This window comes from Arachis ipaensis, chromosome B09, assembly GCF_000816755.2.
Source record: "Arachis ipaensis cultivar K30076 chromosome B09, Araip1.1, whole genome shotgun sequence".
Taxonomy (NCBI): Eukaryota; Viridiplantae; Streptophyta; class Magnoliopsida; order Fabales; family Fabaceae; genus Arachis; species Arachis ipaensis.
In genome coordinates this window covers 5784114-5792770 of record NC_029793.2, presented here as the reverse complement: position 1 = coordinate 5792770, position 8657 = coordinate 5784114, and positions in this window count along the sequence as shown.

The window sequence follows — 8657 nt, the reverse complement described above, 5'->3', positions numbered from 1 at the left end:
TTTTTTTTTTTTTTTTTTTTTTTTTTTTTTTTTTTTTTTTTTTTTTTTTTTACATTTTACATCTTAGTAGCCATTCTTCATCCATTTTCACCACTTTGTTGAAGAAAAATAAGTACTTTCTTTATTCTCTCTAAGAAAAGTTCTACTCCTTCATCTTCATTTTTATAACCATTATTCTCTTGCACTTGCATTCTTCATATCTTCACTTCCGCAGCAGAGAATTCACATTTAATCTTGATTTTAATTAATTAATAATGGCTTCCAAAACCTCATCAACAGTCTTGCATAAACTAGATTCTCATTGTTCCTTGAATACACTTCAAGCTAATTATAGTTACTTGACAGTTAAGACATACAACCAACTAATCAATTTAGATTTTGTTAATTATTTTTTCTATTTCCTCATTATTATTATTATTATTGTTATTATTATTATTATTATTATAAAATTATATAATTATAGAGAAAATATACTTTGACCCGTTACTACTTGTCTTCAAACAATAAGAGATAAAACAGTCACCAAAAAGAAGAGAGATAAAACTTTAGAAGCATGGGAAATGGTCAAATTCAAGATTGAGAAATGGTAATATAAAATTCAGAAATACCTCAAAAGTATCTCATGGTTGGGAAAAATGCAAGTTAGGGCATTACACATTGGATCATGTTATAGTGAGATCACCTTTCAATAAAGAATAAATTAAAGAGTGTATATTAATTTTTTACAATGAATTTTTTTAAAAAAAATATATCATAAGCAATAAGCAATGCACGGTACTCTTCATACAAATTTAACTATAATTTCCACTTTTTACTTAATTCTGCCTTTCACAAAAAATTTGCCTTGCACATTTACCAAACCACTATCTATAGGCATCCCATGACAATAATATGAAAGATGTAGAGTACACGCATATCCCAATCTCCGTAGCATGCGATCTCCACCTCTTTATCTTTACTATAAATCTATAATGGCCAACAGATATTTGATTGGCTTGTACCATGGATGATTGGTGTTTGTTAGAGAATAAGGGATAAGAAAATATATTCAATGTGAGAAGCTTGTGATTCAAAAATCCATTATATTATTAATTTCAAACTAATTTTTTTTTGTCTAAATATGTAAAGAAACAAACTAAAATATATATATATATCAAGATTGGTCCTTATAGTTTCACTAAATTTTTAATTAGGTCTTTATATTTTTTTTTTCCTTTCAATTGGGTCTTTACACTACTTTTAATTTTGTAATTATGTCATTTGCATGTTAAAAATGTTAAAATTAAAGTAGTGTAGAGACTCAATTGAAAAAAAAAATATAAAGACCTAATTAAAAATTTGATAAAACTTCATAGACCAACAAAATAATTAAACCTATTATTAACTATTAATTTTATAACTAAAATACATATATCATATGATCTTTTTTATTGTAATTGAAATTTAAATTTATTATATATTATTAATTTAAAAATCAAAATGTATTACATAACACTATTTTATTGTAATTGAAATAGTCCATTTGATTAGAAATGATGCCAAAACTAGGGGTGGCGGTCTTGAACCTCTATCCACTCCACCTAAAAATTAATAAATTCATTAAGCAATGGCAACACTCAATAAGCGAAACCAGATAAATGATTAGCAAATAAGCTGAAAAGGTATATATGACAAAAGAAACAAATCTCAAATTTCACTTATCAACAAAGACAGAAACAATACCTTCTAATCAGATGGAAGCCAAGAACCAAGGACAAGAGAGAAAATAATGCAATATGAGAAATGTGAACGAACCTGAAGAAGCTATGATGACCTAATGCGATATGAGTACGAACGAACCAGCGATGATGACCTAATGCGATGAACGACTGAAGAAGAAAACTAAAAATTGATTTTGCTTCTCAAACAAAAGGAAAGTAGAAAAAGAAAGTGCATAATATTATTTAGTATATCTGAATATTTATTACAGGAGATTATGTCTTTATTATTACAATTCTTTTAGCATCTATAAATATCCTTCTATATTATATAATTTCAGACAATGCAATTTGAATATACTCAATAATATACCATCATTTCTTTAGTTAAGTCTCTTGTTTCTAACTACATCCTAAGATTAAAAGAGCTTTATCCTTTCAGTTTCACCAAAATTAATTAATGACCTATGACATTGTTTATTAATTTCTCTTATTTCTTTTATTTATTTATTTATATATTAATAAATATTATGGTTACTTAATTCTCCCGAAAAACTTTGCTTAATTTCATCAAAAACAGTAGTAACATAGAACTACTTTCTGTGCTTACTTAGCTTCGTGCTTACTTAGCTTCCTTAGGGTTTAATTTTCCACCACAAGATTACTTATTATTATGGTTATTGTTATTATGATTATCATTGATATCTTTTGCATTGAAAGTTGAAACTACCAACTCACTACCAATTCCTTCTACAGAAAGAAAAAAAAAAGGGAAAATAAAAAACTGCATTTAAGAATCTTATTGACTCTTCTTACCTTAACAGCAACTCAGCTATATATCACCACAGATCACAAAAGAAGAAAAAGAACAAGTATAATTTTTAGGATTTAAGGCCTTCACTCTATTTGGCAGTAGGATCAGAGTGGAAAAAAAGCCTATGATTTTCTCAGTCAATCAGCAACAAGAGAGGAGAAAAAGAAAAGAAAAAACCTTTCTTTTCATCACAAAGCAACATTATTGACTAAGATTAGGTAGCTTTTACTGTTAAATCTTATCAGATGTTTCATGTGGTGAGGAGGCTAGTGGCAAACATGTAAGCTTCATAAACTACATCTCTAGGTTCAAGTCTCAATAAAGGCAGTGGAGTGTTAGAAGGTGTGTGAGTGTGTGAGTTGTATGAAAAAATATTCGCATACAAATATTGTCTTGCAGGACCATTCTCCACATATATGTTTGAAATATGAAGTTAAAACCTGGCATATGCTTGTGATTAGACTTGATAGCTCTGCCTTGTTCATGGATATATCTACTGAGAAATATAAATTCAGAGACATTAAAAGAAAATAATGAATAAAGATGTGAAAAGATTGAAAAGCTTCTACCTATTCACTTCAACTTCAATTGGATGTGGGAGATTCTGGGCTTGATGGAGGGACGTGATAGCTCTGCTTAGTTTTGCTTCTGCATAAAATCTGACTTAGCTATCTTTTTAGGGCATGCTCCACATCATAAAGGCTATAAATGCCTTAAAAGAAGTGGTAAAATTTTCATCACAAGACATGTTTTGTTTGATGAAAAACAATTCCCTTATGCAGAATTTTTTCCATCAAATATCACTATATCAAACCCATCTCAGTTTCCTCATACTACTCTTTCTATACCAATACTTACCTTTCCAACTACTTCTAATCAAACACAACCTCCAATCCCTTCTATTCACACACAAACCAATAACTTATCAACTACTACTCAGTCTGCCCAAAACTCCCAAACACCTGTATCACCTATTCCTACCTCTTCTGTCTAAAATCAAGAATTACACAATATTAAACCTCCTGATAGTATTCCTATAGGTGGGGTAGTTGTTCAATTAGGGAATTCACCCTCTACAGTTAAACCTATTAACAAGTATCATATGCAGACGAGGGCCAAATCTGGCATTATTAATCCAGAAGGACTAATTGAATTATAAATCTTGTTAAAAAATCATTCATTGGCTGCAGTTAGGCACGAAAAATTAATGATAACATATTCCAAAAAGACATCTGTTGAGTTTGGAAACTAATTCTTGAGAATTTTTTTTTTTTGGTGACTAACTCATTAATTAATTTAGTTGTATGGATTAGTATTTCTCCATTTTAATTCTAGTGATCGATTTAGATTAAAATGATGAACACATATTATTAGGATATTTGTTTATATAATTTTGTTGTTGTGTGCAAAAAATTAATTAAGTAACAAGGGCCCAAGAAAAAAGAAAACGAGCTCACATACATACTGGCCCAAAACACACAATCAAAGTCCAATGGTCAAATATTCTACCACAAATTTTCTCATCCGAAACAAAGGGGTAGTGAGTAAAACAATTGAATAAGAAATCAAATAGGCCCAAACAAAGATCCAAGCCCATTTGAAGAAGCTTCCAAAAACACCACTTTCAGAAACTTGAACCTCAAGTTTAATTCAATTAAAATTTCTTCTAGCTTCCAAGCCAAACTCTCTCTCCTCTCTCTGTCTCTTCTATCATGTCAATCTCTGAACAAAGAAGAAAGAAAGAATAGAAAAGTTCTGGGGCTAGGTTCGGCGAAGAACAAAAAATGTGTTACTAAGTTCAAGCAAGTTTTTGACCTACAACAAAAGAAAAGATTGCATCTGGTCAGAACATCTTCAAAATTTGATTTTCTCATTTGAGCTACTCCAACATATACATTGAAAAAATCCACCAAGTCTCAAGCACAAATCAAGCAATCATGGAAAAAAGTGAAGTCAAATATGGTAAGAAGCTCATCAGAAATAAATCTTGGGGCCAAAGCAAAACTCAACGGACAAGATCAAAAGAGTTTAAAGAAAAAAGATGAGAGAGACGGTAAGTTGCATGCAACAAATTCGAAGTCCCCTCTCTTTTGACATTGCCGCTGTGAACTCTGATGTTGGAGGAGAAGACAGCATTGGGTTTGAACTTGTTTCAACATTGGAAGTTTCACTCTTCTATTATAAGGGTGAACGGCCAATGGTTGAAGGTAATGAGAGAAAAACAGAGCACCGAGTTCAGTTCTCATAGCTACCTATGCTGTTCTAAGTTCTTCTCCTTCATAGTTTCTATTTCATATTTCTTTTTCTCAGTTTAGTCTGTCTGAGTCACATTGAAAAAGGCAAATATGGTGAGATTTGTAAGAAAAAGCCAATGAGAGGTAAAAGACAGTGAGTTAAAATTGGAGAAAAAGCCTTAAGATGTCTTAGATTTTCTTTGTACGTCTTTCTGTTTTGTGTCATGATCCTGTGGGGATTCCCTTACAAGTTAGGTTAGCACTTGGCTATTGAAAGTTAGGGTGAGTCCTAGTCAAATTCAGATTGGGTTAGAATCTGGATTTGTCCCAGATAGGATTTGGTAGATCCTAGGGAGAAATTGGTATTTGTAATCTTGTGAAAAAGATAGTGAAATTCCATCATAATTGTGATGGAGAATGGATGTAGGCTACATTGCACTGGTTAGCTGAACCAGAATACATCTGGGTGTAAATCTCTATTCTCAACTCTATTTCTGTTTCTGTAATTTAGGAGACAAAAGCAAAAATATCTCCTAAAGTCACTTGACGAAAGCAAAAGTAAAATTCAGTAGAAAATGAGGCCAAGATTCAACCATCCCTTTTCTTAGCCACTGATAACCATCAACATTAGTGCAACTCTAACAAAATGTGAAACAAAAATTTGAAAAATAATCCAAGTGACAGCATCACTGATGCATGCTCGATCTAATATAATTACAATTTACATTCATCAACCTAGTTTAGTTTATTATTCATTAAGCTATTATTCATCAAGAATCCTAACACTTTAATGTTACAAATGGATGAAAACTGAAACGAAAAATACAATCCCTAACATAAACGGAATACAAATGTGACCTTTGGAAAAGCGAGGGACGGTAGCAAAGGCACGAAGCAGAGGAATGGAGGAACGTCGGCAGTGGCAGCACAACGAGAGCGGCGGAACACAATTGCCGAGGAACGTTGTCGGTGGCACAAACTGCGAAACTGACTTCTCCACTCGCGATGAATCCTCGCAAACGGCCTAAAAAGAGAGACTCATCATAGAGGAAGGAAAGGAAAGGAAGAGAAGGAAAGGAAGCTAACCTGGATCGTCGCAGAGGAAGGCGTTGACGATTTTGGCGGAGAAGACACAGAGGACGACAAGGAGAGGAAGCTGGAGGAGACATCACCGGAGAAAATCGCCGTTGTAGGAGATGTCGCCGAAGGAGATCGATGTTTGAGAAGATGTCACCGGAGAAGATCGTCGGAGAAGGCAAGAGAATGGAGATCATCGCACAGGCCATCCAGGAGCAACAACGTCACGCGCGTAGCGTTTCAACTAATGTTTTCTGAAATTTAGGGATTGATAATTCTTCTTTTATACTTAGGTGATAACGGCGGTTCAAACCGCCATAATTATCAAAACCATCACAAATCCAAAAATTAATTATGACAGCAACAGAAAACCTCGGAGTATTCAAATATTATAGTGGTTCTTCAAAATCGCCGTAATATAAATGTCATTTTAACCTTTTTTTATAGTGAATAAAGTATTCTGTGATACTACATGTACAAACGTTCTTGTAACTAAGTTCAACCAAGTTGGCACAAATCTAGTGAAAAAATACGTGAATACGTCGTCACTTCTCCTTTTCTACGCTTTTGTAGCACAAAAAATTTGTTAAAAAGTGCATAAATTTATTGATATGGCACAAAAAATTGTGCACATAACACAGATCTATCAATATAGTATAGAAATGTTTGTACATAGCATGTAAAGTTTTGCTGCAAATGTATTTTATTAGTTGAGTGAATCAATATTTTGGGTATGTATTCCTTCAAAAATTTTTGTGCTGCACATCCAAACTTTTGTTCTATGCACTAAAATTTGTGTTGTACACTAAAATTATACGATGTGCGTATTTTGTTGGTTATGTGTCAATGTTTTGGGCATGTGATTATTCAAAAAATTTTATGTTGTATACTAAAATTTTGACTGTACACCAAAATTTATATAATGTGCATAAAAATTTTTATACTCTAATTTTTTAAATATATATAGGAGAAAAAAATATGAAGTGACGAGGACAATGATGATGAATTGATGATAATAAAGGATCGATGCATGAGGAGAAAAAACACAAGAGGAAAAATTAAACAATAACAACAAGACGATAGTGCGTGGTGGCAGTAGTGACAATGACAACACACTATAAAAAATTATCGGAATAGCGACTGATTTAGCGACCTATTCGGGTGGTCGATAAAACATAGGTCTCTAATAAAAAAATAGCGACCAACTTCAATCGCTAAATGTTAGCGACCGATTTGTGAACAAGGCCACCAAACCCTCACCAAAGAGTATCAATCGCTAAATCGGTCTCTGAGTAAATTAGTCGCTAAATAACGACCAACTTTTCAGTCGTTAAATCGGTCGATAATTTGCGACCAGTATTTCGGTCTCTAATTCGCGACTAATATTTCAGTCGCTAATTTGCGACCAACGTTTCAATCTCTAATTCGGTCGCTAAGTAGGGAACTATATTTTAGCAACCAACATTTCAATCGTCAAATCAGTCGTTAATTAGCAACCAAATATTTTAGTGACCAAATTTTCATAGCTGATCCTAATTTTTTAATTATCAATTTTTTTTTTTAATTTTTACATCTAGGCCATCAAATATTGAAAAACAATCAACACAAAACCTACACCTTAACACATAAAAGCCAACCTATAAAAGATATATCTCAAATAACATGACACACTTAACCAATAACCAAAATAACTCATCAATTCAATATCATAGACAACAACAATAATAAGTAAACAACACTCTCAAATTACTAATTACATCATTTAAAGTCTATTAACTAACTAGCATCACAACTACAATAAAATAATCACTCTTCAGACGTACGTTCACCATCTTCATCCTCTCTTATATTTGTTTCTCCACCTTCTAGTTGAGAAATCGAAATTTTAAAATTAAACTTTTTCATCATTTGTTGAAGCAAATGGTTATTGAGTTCAAATTCTTTTTCTTTCTTTTCTAACCTAGTTTTCAAGTCATCGTTCTCTTGCATTTTCTTCAATATTTCTTGATGTTCTGACCTTCGCAACCAATCGGATGATTGAGGACTGGAGCCATGATAACTAGGTCTTTTTTCAATTGTAGTGGATTCTATTCGAAGTCTATAAATTATTCCCTTTTTAACTCCGGCTATTTCACACCATACATCCATCTCATTTGGTGCATTACTTCATCCTTCAGACGTTTTTTGCGTAGCCTATTCTATAGCATTCTTAAATTCATCCTGCCAATATTAAAATCAGATCAATTATTACACGAGACAATAAAAAGAATAAGAATCACTATTATGCAAACAAAACCACACACATCATACATCACATAATATGATATATAAGCACAGTCTTATCCTTTTTTTTTTCAATTACAATGGTACTAGCTAGTGAAATCATACATACAGCAAATTAAAGTATATGTTAAGTGTTTTTTTTAAAACTAAAAAATAAAGCATGTTAAAGTAACAAAAATAGAAATAAATCCAAAACTTCCCTCATTCTAAATTTAATAAAATGATGATATAAGGGAGATAATAATTTAATAAGTACCAAAAATAGAATAAGAAAAAAGTAAAATATGGAAAAAGAAATGGTCTGCATAATTTTATACTAACTAATTTATATTTACTTGTTATCATCATCATACAATAAAAAATGCGTCAGCAGGATCACACGCATTGCATCAAGCTATTAACTTCAATAACTAACCTTTTAACTTGTAAAGAGCTTAATCTCAATTTGCTTAGCAATACAACGTAGATAAAATACAACAACATCTAAAACTTTATTTTACAGAGTTAAATGTTTTAAATAATTGTAGAGTCAAAGTAAGGGAGAATTTTAAG